At 50.2% G+C, this 18,316-nt stretch overlaps 1 long non-coding RNA gene across 3 annotated transcripts in view; it reads left to right on the top strand.

The window, feature by feature from the left end:
* The window catches only part of LOC141264422 (uncharacterized), a 31,475-nt gene extending 19,968 nt beyond the window's left edge, over positions 1–11,507 (top strand). For all 3 annotated transcript variants that reach the window (XR_012319930.1, XR_012319929.1, XR_012319931.1), the window contains one exon: positions 11,041–11,507. This is a non-coding gene — a long non-coding RNA (uncharacterized lncRNA). The remainder of the gene's footprint in view (positions 1–11,040) is intronic.
* The last annotated feature ends 6,809 nt before the right edge of the window (positions 11,508–18,316 follow it).

Below are 18,316 nucleotides of genomic sequence, written 5' to 3'. Positions count from 1 at the left end.
GTTCATGACATAGGTCCGAGAGCGAGGGAGCTTGGGTGCCACCGGATTCCATGACCCGAGCAAACTGTAACGGGTCTGGGAGGCGGAACCTCTGAGCAACTATACAAGGGGGCGGTCCTTGTAAGGAAGCGGGTGGCTCCCAGGGAAGACGGGCAGGTAGTCACGGCAAGTGACAGGGACAGTCTCTGGGTAGAAGGGCAGGTAGTCACGGCAAGTGACAGGGTCAGTCTCTGGGTAGAAGGGCAGGTAGTCACGGCAAGTGACAGGGACAGTCTCTGGGTAGAAGGACGGGTACTCACGGCAAGTGACAGAGACAGTCACTGGGTAGAAGGACAGCAGGCAGGTGACTGGTGAGCGCTCCCAGATGAGCGGTCGAGAGTCTCTGGACAGGCAGGTGGTCACGGCAAGTGACGGCGGAGCCTCCAGGTAGGCTAGCAGGCAGGTAGCAGATGAGCGCTCCCAGGTGAGCAGACAAGAGTCTCTGGACAGGCAGGTGGTCACGGCAAGTGACGGCGGAGCCTCCAGGTAGGCTAGCAGGCAGGTAGCAGATGAGCGCTCCCAGGTGAGCAGACAAGAGTCTCTGGACAGGCAGGTGGTCACGGCAAGTGACGGCGGAGCCTCCAGGTAGGCTAGCAGGCAGGTAGCAGATGAGCGCTCCCAGGTGAGCAGACAAGAGTCTCTGGACAGGCAGGTGGTCACGGCAAGTGACGGCGGAGCCTCCAGGTAGGCTAGCAGGCAGGTAGCAGATGAGCGCTCCCAGGTGAGCAGACAAGAGTCTCTGGACAGGCAGGTGGTCACGGCAAGTGACGGCGGAGCCTCCAGGTAGGCTAGCAGGCAGGTAGCAGATGAGCGCTCCCAGGTGAGCGGGCAGGCTGGTCCATAGACAGACTGACAGGTGTCGGAAGGCAGACCGTCGGACCGCAGGCTTGCAAGCAGGTAAACGGATATCTGGCAGGTATCAAGCAGGAATCTGGCAGGTGACTGGCAGGTAACAAGCAGGAATCTGGCAGGTGACTGGCAGGTAACAGGCAGGAATCTGGCAGGTGACTGGCAGGTAACTGGTAACGGGACCTGAGGGCTGAAGCAGAGTGAAGGCTTTGCAACAACATTGCTCGGGCATCTCCATTTTGGAGGAGGTGCCTTATATATGGTGAAGTCCTCCGGCCATTGGCCGGGGACTCCTTAGGACGGCGCGCGCGGCCCCTTTAAGAGAGGGGGAGCGCACGCGCCCTAAGCACCGTGGCCGGGAAGCAGCGCGCGCTGCCAGCAGAGCGGGAGGAAGACGCCGGGCACAGAGCGGAGAGGTGAGGGGAACAGCGTCCCTGCCTAGCAGGAGGCAGGGACGCCGACGCTACAGTACCCCCCCCTTTAGGCCCCCCCTTTTTTAGGCCAGAGAGAAATTTATCAAGGATGAGAGGGGCATGGATGTTCTCCCGGGGCTCCCACGTTCTCTCCTCAGGACCAAACCCCTTCCAATCTACCAGAAAAAAGGTTTTTACTCTTACCCTTTTGGTGGCCAGAATGTTCTCTACCTCAAACTCGTTCTCAGCGGAAACCGGAGCAGGAGGCGTACCTGTAGACTTGGAAAAAGAGTTAAGTACCACGGGTTTGAGGAGAGATACATGGAAGGAGTTAGGGATCCGTAAATTGGCCGGGAGTTTTAATTTATAGGCCACCGGGTTGATCTGTTTGATAACTTCCAGTGGGCCGATGAACCGAGGCCCTAACTTGTAGGAGGGAATCTTGAGCCGGACATATTTGGACGAGAGCCAGACTTTATCTCCAGGACGGAATTGTGGAGGATCCAGGCGTTTCTTGTCAGCGTGTTTTTTCATCCGTTCGGACGACTGAAGGAGTGCGGATCGGGTACTCTCCCAAATGGAGGAGAATTCGCGAACGAGAGATTCCGCAGCCGGATTGTCCACCGAGGTGGAGACGGGAAATGGGATCCGAGGATGCTGACCGAAGACTACAAAAAACGGGGATTTGGAGGAAGATTCGCTCTCGTGATTATTGTAAGAGAACTCGGCCCATGGTAGGAGATCCATCCAGTCCGAATGGTGGGCATTAACGAAGTGCCGGAGGTAACTGGTCAGGTTCTGATTGATCCGCTCCACTTGACCATTGGACTGTGGATGGTAAGCGGAGGAGAAGTCCAGAGTGACGTCAAGCAACTTACATGTGGCTCTCCAGAAGCGTGAGGTGAACTGAACCCCACGATCTGACACGATGTGGAGGGGCAGGCCATGGAGACGGAAGATGTGGCGGATAAAGTCTTTAGCCAGTTCGGGTGCAGACGGGAGACCCGGCAGGGGAATGAAGTGTGCCATCTTGGAGAAGCGATCAGCGACGACCCAAATGACCGTACAACTGGCAGAGACAGGAAGATCCGTTATAAAGTCCATAGCAATATGCTGCCATGGGGCAGCAGGTACTGGAAGAGGAAGAAGGCGACCGGCTGGCAGGTGTCTCGGAACTTTGTTGCGGGCGCAGGACACACAGGCAGAAACAAAGTCTATTACATCCTTGTGCAGGGTAGGCCACCAGTAATGCCGGGTAATGAGCTGGAGTGTCTTTTTCTGACCGGCGTGGCCAGCTAGCTTAGACGAGTGACCCCAGTGTAGGACCTTCTTCCGATCAGGTACAGTTACGAACGTCTTACCGGGAGGGAGACGATTTAGATTCACGGGAGCCACTTGCATTACTCTGGCGGGATCAATGATGTGCTTAGGTTCCTCCTCTAGATCAGATACCAGGAAGGATCGGGACAAGGCGTCAGCTTTGATGTTTTTGTCTGCCGGGCGAAAATGAAGAACAAAATCAAAGCGGGCAAAAAACAAGGACCACCGGGCTTGGCGCGGGTTAAGTCTCTGGGCGCTCTGAAGGTAAGCCAAGTTCTTGTGGTCCGTGTAAATTATTACCGGGTGAAGAGCCCCCTTGAGCAGGTAACGCCACTCCTCCAGTGCCAGCTTAATGGCTAACAATTCTCGGTCTCCAATAGAATAGTTGCGCTCAGAAGAGGAGAAGAGTTTGGAGAAAAAACCGCAGGTTACCATTCTTCCGGAAGATGACTTTTGGGTAAGTACCGCCCCGGCTCCGGAGGAGGAAGCGTCAACTTCTAGGAAGAATTGTTTGTTGCCGTCTGGACGATGCAGCACCGGGGCGGAGGAGAAGGCCTGTTTTAAGGAAAGAAAGGCCTTCTCAGCTTCGGGCGGCCATCTTCTGGGATTAGTACCCTTACGGGTGAGCGCAGAGATAGGGGCAGTCCGGGAAGAGAAGTGCGGTATGAAGAGGCGGTAATAGTTGGCGAAGCCCAGGAACCGCTGAATAGCCTTCAACCCCTCTGGTCGGGGCCACTTCTGGATGGCAGACAGTTTCTCAGGATCCATTTGTAGGCCGGTCTGAGAGATTATGTAGCCCAGAAATGGAAGAGAGGTCTGCTCAAAGATGCACTTCTCATATTTAGCGTAGAGGTGGTTCTGCCTGAGCCTGAGCAGGACCTGACGAACATCCCTCCGGTGAGTAGGAAGGTCTGGAGAGAAGACCAAGATGTCGTCCAGGTACACCACCACGCAGGAGTAGAGAATGTCACGGAAGATGTCATTGACCAACTCTTGAAAGACGGCAGGAGCGTTACAGAGACCGAAGGGCATTACAAGGTACTCATAGTGGCCTTCCCGGGTGTTGAATGCCGTCTTCCACTCATCCCCCTGACGGATACGGACCAGGTTATACGCCCCACGGAGATCCAGTTTGGTGAAGATTCTAGCCCCCCTCAGGCGGTCAAATAATTCAGGAATGAGCGGGAGGGGGTATTTATTCTTCACTGTAATCTGGTTAAGGCCTCTATAATCTATACATGGACGGAGTGAGCCGTCCTTCTTTTTGACGAAGAAGAAGCCTGCTCCCGCCGGGGAGGTAGATTTCCGGATAAATCCCCGGGCCAGATTATCCTCAATATATTCTGACATGGACCGGGTCTCCGCTGCGGACAAAGGGTAGATACGCCCACGGGGAGGAGTAGAGCCGGGTATCAGGTCGATTGGACAATCGTATGGTCTATGAGGGGGTAATGTCTCTGCTTCTTTTTTATTGAAGACATCCGCATAAGACCAATAGGGAACCGGTAGACCGGGTAGACTGACTGGGGTAGGAGAAGGACGAGCAGGATGAACGGGAACTAGACAAGTCCTATGGCAGTCCTGTCCCCAGCGAAGGACTTCTCCGGTCTGCCAGTCAAGCACGGGTGCATGTTTCTGGAGCCAAGGTAGGCCTAACAAGAGTGCGTGAGAGAGTCCAGGCAGAACATGAAAGGAGATGCTCTCAGAATGCAGCATTCCCACCTGCAGAGTTATGGATTCGGTGATGAGTTGGATGGGATGTGGTAAGAGGCCCCCATCCGCGACAGATAAAGGTACGGCCAGAGGTTTGGTGGGAATGCGGTATTTCTCTACCAGAGACTGAGAAATGAGATTTCCAGCAGCTCCTGAGTCAAGTTGAGCCAGTTAGAAATAGCGGTTCTCTCCGCAGGTGATAGAGACTGACAGCATCAGAGATGGAGAGGGTTTACTTTTGTCTAGGGCGACCTCTCTGAGCGATCCTAGACACAGGCGTTTCCCGACCTCTCTGGGCAGGAACGGATCCGGTGCTCCTTACTGCCACAGTAGAAGCAGCTCCCCTCGGCACGGCGTAAGTCTTGACGGGTTTTGACCATCTTGGTCTGGTCGACCTGCATAGGCTCAGGTGAGTGTGCCTGGGGAGTAACAGAGGGAGTGACGGGTTTCTGGAAGGTGGGGGCTAGACGTGGAAACCTCCTCTCACGGGTGACCTCTTTGGCGCGCTCCTGGAATCGGATGTCAATCCGGGTGGCAAGTGTTATTAAGTCGTCGAGAGTGGTAGGAATGTCCCGACCGGCGAGTTCATCTTTAATACGGCCGGACAGACCCTCCCAGAAGACAGACACCAGAGTGTCGTTATCCCAGGCCAGCTCCGAAGCAAGGGTACGGAACCGTATGGCATATTGGCCCACGGTGAGATCTCCTTGACGGAGGTGTAGCAGAGACGATGCGGATGAGGTCTTCCGTCTGGGTTCGTCGAAGACTTTCCGGAAAGCCGTGAGAAAGGCTGGCAGGTCGGACACCAGGGGATCTCCTCTCTCCCACAGAGGATTTAGCCAAGCCAGAGCCTCCCCCGTGAGGTGGGACATGATAAAGGCTACTTTGGACCGGTCGGAGATAAACTGGTGGGACAAGAGTTCAAAGTGCAGGGTGCACTGGTTTATGAAGCCCCGAGCTTGAGCGGAGTCACCTCCGAAACGAGGAGGTGCAGAAAACCGGGGTCCGGACAGGATACCATGGTATTGGTGGGCAGCGGCGCTGCCGGGTTGCGAGTCATGACACTAGCGGTGGTTGCTGGTGGAGCAGACAGAGTGTCCAGGCGAGAGTTGACACTCCGCAGGTGACTCAGGATGGACTCCTGTTGGGACCTCTGACGGGACAGTTCATGACATAGGTCCGAGAGCGAGGGAGCTTGGGTGCCACCGGATTCCATGACCCGAGCAAACTGTAACGGGTCTGGGAGGCGGAACCTCTGAGCAACTATACAAGGGGGCGGTCCTTGTAAGGAAGCGGGTGGCTCCCAGGGAAGACGGGCAGGTAGTCACGGCAAGTGACAGGGACAGTCTCTGGGTAGAAGGGCAGGTAGTCACGGCAAGTGACAGGGTCAGTCTCTGGGTAGAAGGGCAGGTAGTCACGGCAAGTGACAGGGACAGTCTCTGGGTAGAAGGACGGGTACTCACGGCAAGTGACAGGGACAGTCTCTGGGTAGAAGGACAGCAGGCAGGTGACTGGTGAGCGCTCCCAGATGAGCGGGCGAGAGTCTCTGGACAGGCAGGTGGTCACGGCAAGTGACGGCGGAGCCTCCAGGTAGGCTAGCAGGCAGGTAGCAGATGAGCGCTCCCAGGTGAGCAGACAAGAGTCTCTGGACAGGCAGGTGGTCACGGCAAGTGACGGCGGAGCCTCCAGGTAGGCTAGCAGGCAGGTAGCAGATGAGCGCTCCCAGGTGACCAGACAAGAGTCTCTGGACAGGCAGGTGGTCACGGCAAGTGACGGCGGAGCCTCCAGGTAGGCTAGCAGGCAGGTAGCAGATGAGCGCTCCCAGGTGAGCGGGCAGGCTGGTCCATAGACAGACTGACAGGTGTCGGAAGGCAGACCGTCGGACCGCAGGCTTGCAAGCAGGTAAATGGATATCTGGCAGGTATCAAGCAGGAATCTGGCAGGTGACTGGCAGGTAACAGGCAGGAATCTGGCAGGTGACTGGCAGGTAACAGGCAGGAATCTGGCAGGTGACTGGCAGGTAACTGGTAACGGGACCTGAGGGCTGAAGCAGAGTGAAGGCTTTGCAACAACATTGCTCGGGCACCTCCATTTTGGAGGAGGTGCCTTATATATGGTGAAGTCCTCCGGCCATTGGCCGGGGACTCCTTAGGACGGCGCGCGCGGCCCCTTTAAGAGAGGGGGAGCGCGCGCGCCCTAAGCACCGTGGCCGGGAAGCAGCGCGCGCTGCCAGCAGAGCGGGAGGAAGACGCCGGGCACAGAGCGGAGAGGTGAGGGGAACAGCGTCCCTGCCTAGCAGGAGACAGGGACGCCGACGCTACACAAAGACCTTCCAACTACATCAAGCAAGGTGCTCCACCCCTCAGGGCTGTTGCTAAACAGAATTTGAAGCCAGTTTATGTTTTGTGACAATGCTACTCACTTGGGTGCGGGATGAGGTATCACAGGAACTGTTTCTATTTACAAGTCCGGCTGTTTTATTCCACTCCACATAAACCACACCACAAGAAAATGTAAATGCAGCCCTTTCCAGGCACAAAGGTAGAAAACAGAGGATATAGAATAAGTACATTTAGCTGCGGGTTTGCCTGTTCAGTTTGAGACACTTCTGTCACGGGTGTGTCAGAGGTGACCGACAGTGGTCCTGCAGTGGTTGGCAGGAGATCTCCACATTTGGCAATGCAGACAGCTGCCTAGATAGGAGGCTGTCTTTAAGACTCAGCGACTACCTCCCTCTGGTCTGGGTGTATATATACCTGATCTCTTCAGGTGGGCGTCACCGGTTATACTCATTTCTACTTGGAACATGGCTGAAGCAGCATTACGTCCTCTCTGGAGTCTTTAGGCCGTGTGCCCTGTTGGAGTTTCTTCTAAAGCTAAGTTCTTATTCCCCTGTGTTGTCTTCCCCTTTTGTCTTTAGAGTGCTAGCGGAGGTTGACTAGTGCTCATCTCCTTCCACCCCTAGCTATAGCCTTACACCAGGGATAGTAGAGCGAGGCACGTGATCGGCGACAGCTGCAGAGGCGGTATAGGGAGGTTAGGGGGAGACAGGGTGACTCTAGTCCAGATTAGGAGGTCACCTCTTCCCCCTTTCCCTAGTGTCTGGGCTCTTTTTCCCTTTCCCATCTGTGTTGCACTCACACCTGGCGTGACAACTTCTCAGTTCATGCAGGTATCCCCACTGGAGGTGTAGCAACATCCACATATGGACCATATTTGAGACAAACAGGCCCCATTTTACAATGTGAACCTTACCCAGGGGTGGGGTACGTTGGCAGCCAGACCCGCCCATCTCTCTGGCTGCCCATAAACCTGGCCCAGATACCCTAACAAATCTCTTAGTACTATGTGTACTAGAGCATTACTCCAGGTTTACATCACAGAGGACAACCACGCCCGTGGTACATACCTCCCTTCAACTATGTGTCCGGCTGCCACCTTACAGCTTCCAAAAACAGTCTTCATTTAAGGGCAGCTTGCAGCAGCATGAATACTTGTGAGGTTTAAAAAAAGGGCAGCACAAGGACAAAAGAGTGCTTTTGGAGATTTCTCTACAATTTTGGCACCTTACACCTTTAATCCTACCAGACATGTTTGCTCCATTATCATATCCCTGGCCTCTGCAGTCTTTAAGGTCAATATCATGCTCATTCACTCTTGATATAATCATGTTCGCAATTTGTTCTCCTATTGTCTGGAAAAAAATGAAAAATTCCAAAAACCTTTCTTGCACATGCCAAATTCCTGTTTGGAGATCTCTGAAGACATACCTTAAAACTATAACTCTTCAATGCGCAAGACATCTAGAGTAGCATCACAAATAACCGAAAATAAATAGCTTCTTTCCTTTCTGAAGGTATGGCATCCAGGACATGTTTTCCACAAATATCTATAAATGTATTTTGTGTTGCACAAGATAGATAATGAGCTGGATTTTTTTCCCTTTTCTTGAGTAACCTTGACCATTTCTAGATACTCTTTTAGTACACTGTCATATCGTATCAAGATTTCCAAGGTTCCTAGAAAATTGCCATTATGTAGGTCTCCAATTCTCTGCGATTTTCCCCTGAAAGCCATGTTGCGTGAAGCTAAATTCAGTGTCACATCCAAAAGTCTTTCTAGAAGAGCCTCAAGCTTCTCCGCTTCCTTCGCTAAACTTCTTTGCATCTCAAAGTCAACACCATGGCCACCTAGGGCCTTTTGGAGGGTTCTATAAATCCAATAGTGCTTCCTGTGCTGTGCACTATGTTCATGCTCTGTGAACTTGAGGTACAGACAATGCCATTTGGAAACCAAAGGATTCCGACAAAGGATGCTCCCAGTCTTGATTCTCTGATCATCAAAAAATGCCATGCACGTTACACAATACATTGCCTTCCTAATTGGGCTCCATTTTAGCTAATCCAATAAAAAAATTTCACGCCCATTAGATGACTTGGCATATAGTAGAAAGTCACTAAAGGAATGGTCATCAACATCCTTAGGCAGAGATTGTACCATATACTTCAATTCTTCTTCATTAGAAAGCCCTGAAAGAAAAATCTTCTTCCATTCCTTATTCATGAGGACATCTGTCCACATTGCTGGGTCTTTCCAATTGATTTCTTCATCTTCTAATGCTTTATGAGTGCATTCCTTTGGAGAAAGAGACTATGCACTCTAGCAGCAAGATGGTTCTTCATACACATGTTCTAAAATGGAACATGAAGGCATTGGCTTTTCTTCCATCTCTTTAAAAACAGTGGGAGGGAGCATTTTGTGAGAAGGACTCTTTGGTGACATGGTATTAGACCATGTTTCCGCAGATTCTTCTGTTACTGCACAAGTTGGCATAGTTGAATCCTCTTCTTCCATTACCGTAGAAATGCTTGAAGAGACAGCCACTTCACTGGATGAAGCAGTATGCTCTAGGATTTGATGAGAAACTTGCTTCTGAGGGGGTTCACAAGTGTCAACATCACCTCCCTTGGAGGTTTGTGGCTTTTGAAAGAACTGAAATAGAACATTTTTCTTTTTAAGCCTTTCTTCTTCTTCATCACGATCCCTTTTATCATTTTGTTTTTGAGAGCCAGATTTATGATGGTACAAATTTCTGGGTCTAGGTACACAATTTTTGCTTGCAACTTATGCTATAGAAGCCAGCGCTGGATCGTAGCGCTAGAGTAAAACTGGCCTTACCTGAGCTGAGTTGCAAGAAGTCCAGCCATGTGGGTTTTCTTGCGACTGCCGCAGCGATCCTATTCATTACTATGGGATCCCGGCAACTCGGCAATGCTGGCTGCGACCTGTGTTGTGCCACCAGTGTTGCTGTGTATCTCCTGCCGAACAGGATTCAGAGAGCTTTTTAGACAAACGTTTTACAGCAGCCACATGGGCCATACAAACAATGGACTGGAGGGGACCAAACTGAATTGCATGGGAGAGTGATCTATACAAAGGTCTGCAGACAAAGTAATTAATCCGGGCCCCAGTGTGCCACGCAGTTTGCCAGGCCATTTATACAGTGGTTCAGCTGTGCTGCCTCAGCGCAGACTGTAGAGCGTATCTCACCCAGTCAGAGCCCCCCCTCTTTGCTTCTGCTCACTAGGCCCCATACACCAGTAATGGCAGTAATGCCCTGATGGCGGCCCTGCATTTGGATCTTACGGTCTCCAAGGGCAAATGTTTCCCTATAAAACAATCGAGCCTCCTCCACTCCTTAATAGCTGGCCTTCTCTCACCTTTTTCCCCAGTACTATGACAGCACTGTCATAAGTATGAGGAAATCCAACTACTGGCAATGGTAAATTTAACATAGGCATTTGCAAGATGTTATTAAAAAAAAAAAATCTGGCCTCTCCACCCCTTAATAGCCGGCCATTACGCATCTTGGTATTTTCTCAATGACCAAGACATCACCAAAAATTGGAGCTGCCATGAGCAGAAGGAAATCCTATTACTGGTCAGTGTAAAATATTTGGCACATGCCTATGATTGTAATAAAGCGCAGATATTTTGACGCTGATACTTACCGCTAGCTCATAGGTGGATCTGCTGGCCTCGTCATTCTCTGTCTTCATTTTGGGGTCCCTCGAAGTCTCCATGGTCACCTTCATTCTTGCAGTGTTTGCTCAAGTGATGTTCAGTCTTCTGTTTTTCAGTATTATGGAGGCTCAGGTGGACAGCTCGCTCTGATGACTATGGAGTTGGTGTCTGGTTAAGTGTTTCCAAGTTGACAAATGAAAATCCCTCGAACAAAGCCTGGTCCACTAAGTGCTCTGATCTCTGCTGCTTCTAATTTGTCCAGATGGAATGGTTTAGATGATGGTGAGGCTCAGAGGGCTATAAATAAAAAAAGGAATTATAAAATTAGAAATATGACTTTTTATCCCAGTCTCCATTTAAAACCAGTTATGCAGATTAAAAAGTAGTGAAAGAATAGACATAAAGTTTATGATGCTAAGAAACCAACAAAGTAACACCAACAGTCCCACTGGAGAATGTTGAAATCTACACTAGATGGTCAGTTGTGTACAATCCAAAAATCAGAATCCAAATATCCAAATCAACAAGGCCAGACCAGTATCTATGGAGCAGCAACTCTGGATGGTGTTACCTATCCAGTGTTATTGTCACCAGTAATTATCTGCTCTTAAAAAATAAGTAGATTCTGCAAAATATATTGTGTGAGTTATTGGAACAATATCTGCTTGTATACTTACTACAGGGACGTGTGGTGGAGACAGTTTCAGGGCTTCCATGGAGACCCAGTCGATACGCTGAAAAAAACTGTGCTTTCTGATGTTACCGTTGACTCCTAAGCGGCTGGCAAGATCTTTCTGAAGGAGCTAATAAAGATAAAGTCAAAATCCATGAATGTAAGCAGGAGAGAAAATGATGACTAGTATGCAGAGATGACCGAATTGTCTTGATGTGAATTGTATTTGTGTCAAATTTTTGAGAATCTGTATTTTAAGGCATTGTTATTACTTACTGCAAAGTCAAAAGTTTCCATACACTAAGATTACTATGCCTTTAAACAATTCTGAACTGCCCATATGATGATAATTTTTAATTAACTCAGATGTTGTCAAAAAAACTATTACAAATTATGGTAATCCTAATTGACCTAAAACGGGAAAGGTTTATTCTGATTTCATATTTATGTACAAAGATACATTGACCTCTATAACCATGCCATTACTATATATCTTCCGGCAGCTGTTTTCTGTCTCAAGCTAATGACAGCTATCCCTCTTTGAAAAAGAGCCTCCTTAGTAGCTACAGTGTATATTATACAGTACTGTGTTTCAGATACTGTAGAACATCATTGTTCACACCTTGTACAGTGGGGAAAATAAGTATTTGATACACTGCTGATTTTGCAAGTTTTCCCACCTACAAAGAATAGAGAGGTCTGTAATTTTTTATCATAGGTACACTTCAACTGAGAGAGACAGAATCTAAAAATAAAAACCAGAAAATCACATTGTATGATTTTTAAATAATTAAATTGCATTTTATTGCTTGAAATACGTATTTGATCACTTACCAACCAGCAATAATTCTGGTGCTCACAGACCTGCAAGCTTTTTTTAAGAAGCCCTCCAACTCTGCACTGATTACCTGTATTAATTGTACCTGTTTGAACTTGTTACCTGTATTAAAGGCACCTGTCCACACACTCAATCACTCACACTCCAACTTCTGCACCATGGCCAAGACCAAAGAGCTGTCTAAGGACACCAGGGACAAAATTGAACACCTGCACAAGGCTGGGATAGGTTACAGGACAATAGGAAAGCAGCTTGGTGAGAAGCCAACAACTGTTGGCACAATTATTAGAAAATAGAACAAACACAAGATGACTGACAAACTCCCTCGGTCTGGGGCTCCATGCAAGATCTTGCCTCGTGTGGTAAGGATGATTCTGAGAAAGGTCAGGAATCAGCCCAGAACTACTCGGGAAGACCTGGTCAATTGACCTGAAGATAGCTGGGATCACAGTCTCACACATTACCATTAGTAAAAGACTACGCTGTCATGGTTTAAAATCCAGTAGTGAACGCAAGGTAACCCTACTTACGCCAGCACATGTTCAGGCCTGTTTGACGTTCACCAATAACCACTGATGATCCAGGAGGTATAAGAGAAGGACATGTGGTCAGATAAGACCAAAATAGAACTTTTTTATATCAACTCCACTCACCGTGTTTGGAGGAAGAAAAAGGATGAGCACAACCCCAAGAACACCGTCCCAACCGTGAAGCATGGTGGGGGAAACATCATATTTTGGGGTGCTTTTCTGCAAAGGGGACAGGACGACTGCACCATATTGAAGGGAGGATGGATGGGGTCATGAATCGCTAGATTTTGGCAAACTACCTCTTTCCCTCAGTAAGAGCATTGAAGATGGGTCATGGCTGGGTCTTCCAGTATGACAATGACCCGAAACATACAGTCAGGGCAACTAAGGAGTGGCTCCATAAGAAGCATTTCAAGGTCCTGAAGTGGGCTAGCCAGTATCCAGACCTGAACCCAATAGAAAATCTTTGGAGGGAGCTGAAACTCAATGTTGCTGTCATGCCAGGTGTGGGAAAGACTTAGTGCAACACAAAAGGAAAAGGGAGCCTGGACAAGAGGGAAGGGGAGACCTCCTAGTCTGGTCTAGTATCACCCTGTCACAACTACAGTCTCTATATTGGCTCTTCACCAATCGCCGCACGCATGCCTAGCCCTGACTTTCCCTAGCGTATGGCTAAGGCTAGGGACGGGAGGAGATGAGCACTAGTCGATCTCCACTAAACTCTATAGACAACAAGGGTAGACAAACAGGGGGGATTGCTTAGCTTTAGATGACTCCAGACAAATGCGCCTCAAGCTCCAGAGAGGACGAAGTACTGCTCTTGCTAAAGCCTCACAAGTAGTAATGAATATCACCTGCACCTCCCTCTCAGACACACCAGGTATTTATACACCCAGGCCAGGGAGCTAATTAGTCAGAGGGAGGTAGCCGTTGGGTCCTAGAGACAGTCAGCCTCTAAGAAGATGTCTGTAATGCCAAATGTAGAGATCTCCTGCAACCAACTGCAGGGCGACTGTCTGTCACCTCTGACACACCCGTGACAGTACCCCCTCTCTACTAGTGGCCTCCGAACACTCAGGACCGGGTTTCTCAGGAAAAGAGGTGTGAAATGAGCGAACCAATCTGGGAGCGTTCATCTCTGACACTGAAACCCACATCCTCTCCTCTGGACCAATTCCTTTCCAGTGCACCAAGTATTGTAGATAACGACGCTGGAGACGAAAATCTACAATCCTCGAAATATGGAAGTCCAGATTACCATCAACCATTATTGGGGGCGGTGGTAGAGGTGAGGGCTCAAGAGGTTCCACATGTTTTTTAAGTGAGGGCCTATGGAACACGTTGTGGACTCTAAGGGCCTGAGGAAGTTCAAGACGAAACACTGCTGGGCTAATGACGGTGGTATTTTATAAGGACCAATAAACCTAGTTCCCAGCTTCCAAGAAGGAACTTTCAATCTTATATTATCTTATATTCTTATAATCTTATATTTCTGATAGACAACCACTCAAAATCATTCACATTCCGGACCGGACCTGGCAAGCGTTTTCTGTCAGCCATACGTTTATACCTGTCTCCCATGATCTTTAAATTACTCAGCACGCCCTGCCATACCGAGGAGAGTGATGAAGCAAACCGTTCCTTCTCAGGAACTCCTAAAGCTCCTCCGCCACTAAAAGTACCAAACTCTGGGTGATAACCGTATGCACCAAAGAACGGTGACCTGCCAGTGGATTCTTGACGATGATTATTAATGGCAAATTCTGCCGGCGGTCGGTAGGATGCCCAATCCTCCTGATTTTCGGAAACGAAACACCTGAGCTAGGTCTCCAAATTCTGATTGACATGCTCGGTCTGTCCATTTGACTGAGGGTGGAAGACAGAGGAAAAAAACAGCTGCACCCCCAGTCGAGAACACAATGCCTTCCAGAACTTGGAAACAAACTGGGTCCCCCGATCTGACACCTCATTGGAGGGAACCCCGTGAAGCTTCATGATCTCATTTATGAACACCTAAGCAAGTGTCTTGGCATTTGGAAGTTCAGGCAATGCATTTTACTGAATCTATCTACTACCACCAAAACCACCGTTTTGCCTGCAGAAACCAGTAGGTCAGTAATGAAATCCATGGACAAGTGTGTCCATGGCCTACTAAAGATAGGTACCAAACGGACGGGTATGCAAAACCTTAGAACACGCGCCAATATTACAAGCAGCTACGTGTTCAATTACATCCCGATGCAAACCCGGCCATCAAAAATGACGAGAGAAGAGGTCTGCGGTTGTCTTACCACCTGGATGCCCAGCAAGCACAGAGTTATGATGTTCCTTAATTACTTTGTGGTGCAGATTAGATGGTACAAATAACTTTCCTGAAGGGCAAGAGGCAGAGGTGTTGGCCTGGTGCTGGATTTGAAATTTGTCCAGGACCTTTGGTGATCTCCCATTTTGGTCCAACCAGGGCTGATGCTGCTCAGCATCATTTTCAGCCCCAATGCCTAGCTGGTCCGCGAGCACTGTTTATCTCCCAGGTAGTTGTGCCTAACAATGTTAAGCCTGGGTTGCAGAGAGAGACAGTGCTTGCAGAGTCTAAGTCCAGAGTTTGCCGTTCTGAGCATGTCCGTGACCTGGCGGATCATGATTGGTGGTTTGGCACCCACCTGACCCGGTGACCTGGCACCGCCTGATTGGTCACGGGTGTCGTCACCAATGGTGCGACAGTGGGGCAGGGCTCAATCTTTAAAAGGCCCGCCCACAAACATGGCAGCGCGCTCAGATCATTTGAGCTGGTTGTTTGTGGTGTGCATGCTTAAACTCTTGGGCTCTTCTAAGAGCCATAGCTTTATGCAGGCAGGTAGCTTGAGCCATATAGAGCGGGTCTGCTCAGTCCGGTAGCATGCCGGCTGAGTGCACGAATACCCGGCAGGTATCACACCCACATACTAGTGCAGTCTCCTATAGCGTAGCACCTGTACCGAAGACAGGGCAACTGCTTCTTCTCCGGTCACACGTCTCCCTGCAGTTCTTGGAGAATGTGTGAACCGCTTTAGCGCCATTCCCCATAGCGTAGCGCCTGTATCAAAGACAGGGCTACTGCTTCTCCCACGGTCGCACGTCTCCCTGCGGTTCTTGGAGATTGTGCGAACCGTCTTACCCTTCCGTGTGCATTAACACGAAGGGCTAAGATAGTTTATAGGTGCGTCGTCGGTCGCTCTTCCTCCGTGCAGTTAACGGAGATAGAGCGTATCGCCTTACCCGGTCCGGTGTGCTGTTAACACGGACGGGTTATCAGTTTAGTTGTCGCTTTCCTTTCCACCCGGAAATTGTTCGGCAGCAGTCCATTAGGCTGCATTGTGGACTCCGGGGTCGGTTGCGTTCTATTAAAATAAAGTTGTCTGCAACCGCCCTCCTAACAGTATCTGAGCGCCAGGGTCTTGCCGAACATGGCCGACAACCAGCAACTGCAGCGGTATATTCAGCAACTGGAGGCCAGACTTAGAACTCTGGAACAAACTGCTCCGGTCGCTGATATCACTGCAGTAGCTTCCCAGGCGGCTACTCTAGCAGCCAACATTGCAGCCAACATTATAAACTCGGCTGCGGTGAATACTGCAACCACTGCAAGTGCCCCATTACCCCGGTTTGCTCTCCCGGAGAAATTTTCTGGGGACAGTAAACTCTGTAGGGGGTTTATTAACGTATGCTCCATTCATTTGGAGATGATGGAGGCATGGTTCCCCTCCGAAAGAGCCAAAGTGGGATATATCATCTCATTGCTTTCCCACAGGGCTCTGGAGTGGGCTACTCCTCTCTGGGAGCGGAACGACCCGGTGGTAGTAAACGCGGGTCTTTTCCTTAAGACCCTAAAAAGTGTTTTCCTGGGTCCTCAGGTCACGCATGATACGTCTCTTAAGCTTCTTGCGTTGGTCCAGGGTTCGGCCACCGCCAGTCACTATGCCGTCCAGTTCAGAACCCTAGCAGCTTAACTGGATTGGTCAGAGCGGTCGCTTATTCCGGAGTTCTGGAGGGGTCTGGCTGGGTATATTAAGGATGCCTTATCTACCAGAGAGATTCCAACCTCTCTGGAGGAGTTAATATCTCTCGCTGACCGTATTGACTTGCGTCATGCGGAACATAAGTTAGAGCTGGAGGTTGCCAGACCTCAACATCTGTTGGCACCAGGTGTCTTTAAACCCAAGACTCTCGACCTGGAGCCTGAGGCTATGGATATATCCCAGACTGAGTCTAGTTCCTCTCGTTCCCGACCCGCACATCTCTTGGAGCACCCCGTAAATAAGGGTTCCAGGCAGTCGGTAAAACGAGTAGGTCTTACCACCGTTGGAGGAGGTGTAATAAAGTCCGGGACTTCTTCCTCCAAATTATCTTTTAATGTGACATTGTCCCTTGGTAAATCTACAACTGCTGCCAAGGCGTGGGTGGACTCTGGTGCTGAGGGCAATTTTTTATCATCTACATTTGCCCAGAGGTACGCCATCCCTATTGAGTTACTCTCCAGACCAATGAACATTAGTGTTGTCAATGGTTCACTCCTGGACGCGCAAATCACCCACCAGTCGATTCCCCTCACCATGTCATTCCCTCAGGGCCACCGGGAGGTCATCTCATTTCTTCTTATTCCCGGTGGTTTAGACGAGGTGTTATTGGGTCTCCTCTGGCTACGTTGTCATACTCCACACATTGACTGGAATACGGGGAGAATTTCTTCCTGGAGTGAGAATTGTGCGTCACAGTGTATGGTCAAAGTCACCCGGAGGGTAGTCTCTGATCTCCCTACCGTTGTAGCATCCGGTACAGATTCTTTGTCTGTCCCCAGGACCCGGGTCTTGTCGGATTATGTCGTAAAGAACTCTCAGGAAGAGAGGGTGGCGGCAGTGTCCTCTCACCCGGTTCCGTCGGGGAGGATGTTTGTTTCACCTAATCTACAGAATATGGTGCTCTCCTGGGCTCATGCCCCTAAGATCGGAGCTCACCTGGGGATCAAACGTACCACTAAGTCCCTTCAACGGTCCTATTGGTGGCCCCGGTGGCGCCAGGACGTCAAGGACTTTGTAAACGCGTGTCCCGTCTGTGCGAGAGATAAATCTTTCTGCCAGAGACCGGCGGGTTCTGTCCCTCTGTCACCCATGAGGGATCCCACACATGGAGAACCAGTTGTCATTTCTTGCCATCCTGCTTCCCGCCCCAAAAAAGGGTACCCTGTACACCGGAGGGGTCACAGCTCCGTGGGTCCTTTCTGTGACCCGGTGGGCCACATTCTTGCCCCCCGGCTCATGGAGGAGGATGGGCATCAGGTGGAGGGGGATGTTAGAGGGGGGGATAATGTTAGGCATTGGTCTGGTGCTGGATTTGAAATAGGTCCAGGACCTTCTGTGGTCTCCCATTTCAGTCCAGCCAGGGCTGATGCTGCTCAGCATCATCTTCAGCCCCAATGCCTAGCTGGTCCGTGAGCACTGTTTATCTCCCAGGTAGTTGTGCCTAACAATGTTAAGCCTGGGTTGCAGAGAGAGACAGTGCTTGCGGAGTCTAAGTCCAGAGTTTGCCGTTCTGAGCATGTCAGTGACCTGGCGGATCATGATTGGTGGTTTGGCACCCACCTGACCCGGTGACCTTGCACCGCCTGATTGGTCACGGGTGTCGTCACCAATGGTGCGACAGTGGGGCAGGGCTTAATCTTTAAAAGGCCCGCCCACAAACATGGCGGCGCGCTCAGATCATTTGAGCTGGTTGTTTGTGGTGTGAACGCTTAAACTCTTGGGCTCCTCTAAGAGCCATAGCTTTATGCAGGCAGGTAGCTTGAGCCACATAGAGCGGGTCTGCTCAGTCCGGTAGCACGCCGGCTGAGTCCACGAATACCCGGCGGGTATCACACCCACATACTAGCGCCGTCTCCTATAGC

Source organism: Phyllobates terribilis, unplaced genomic scaffold, assembly GCF_046119375.1.
Source record: "Phyllobates terribilis strain yellow unplaced genomic scaffold, ASM4611937v1 Scaffold_4__5_contigs__length_816908805, whole genome shotgun sequence".
NCBI classification, from domain to species: domain Eukaryota; kingdom Metazoa; phylum Chordata; class Amphibia; order Anura; family Dendrobatidae; genus Phyllobates; species Phyllobates terribilis.
This window is presented reverse-complemented; position numbering and strand designations above follow the sequence as displayed.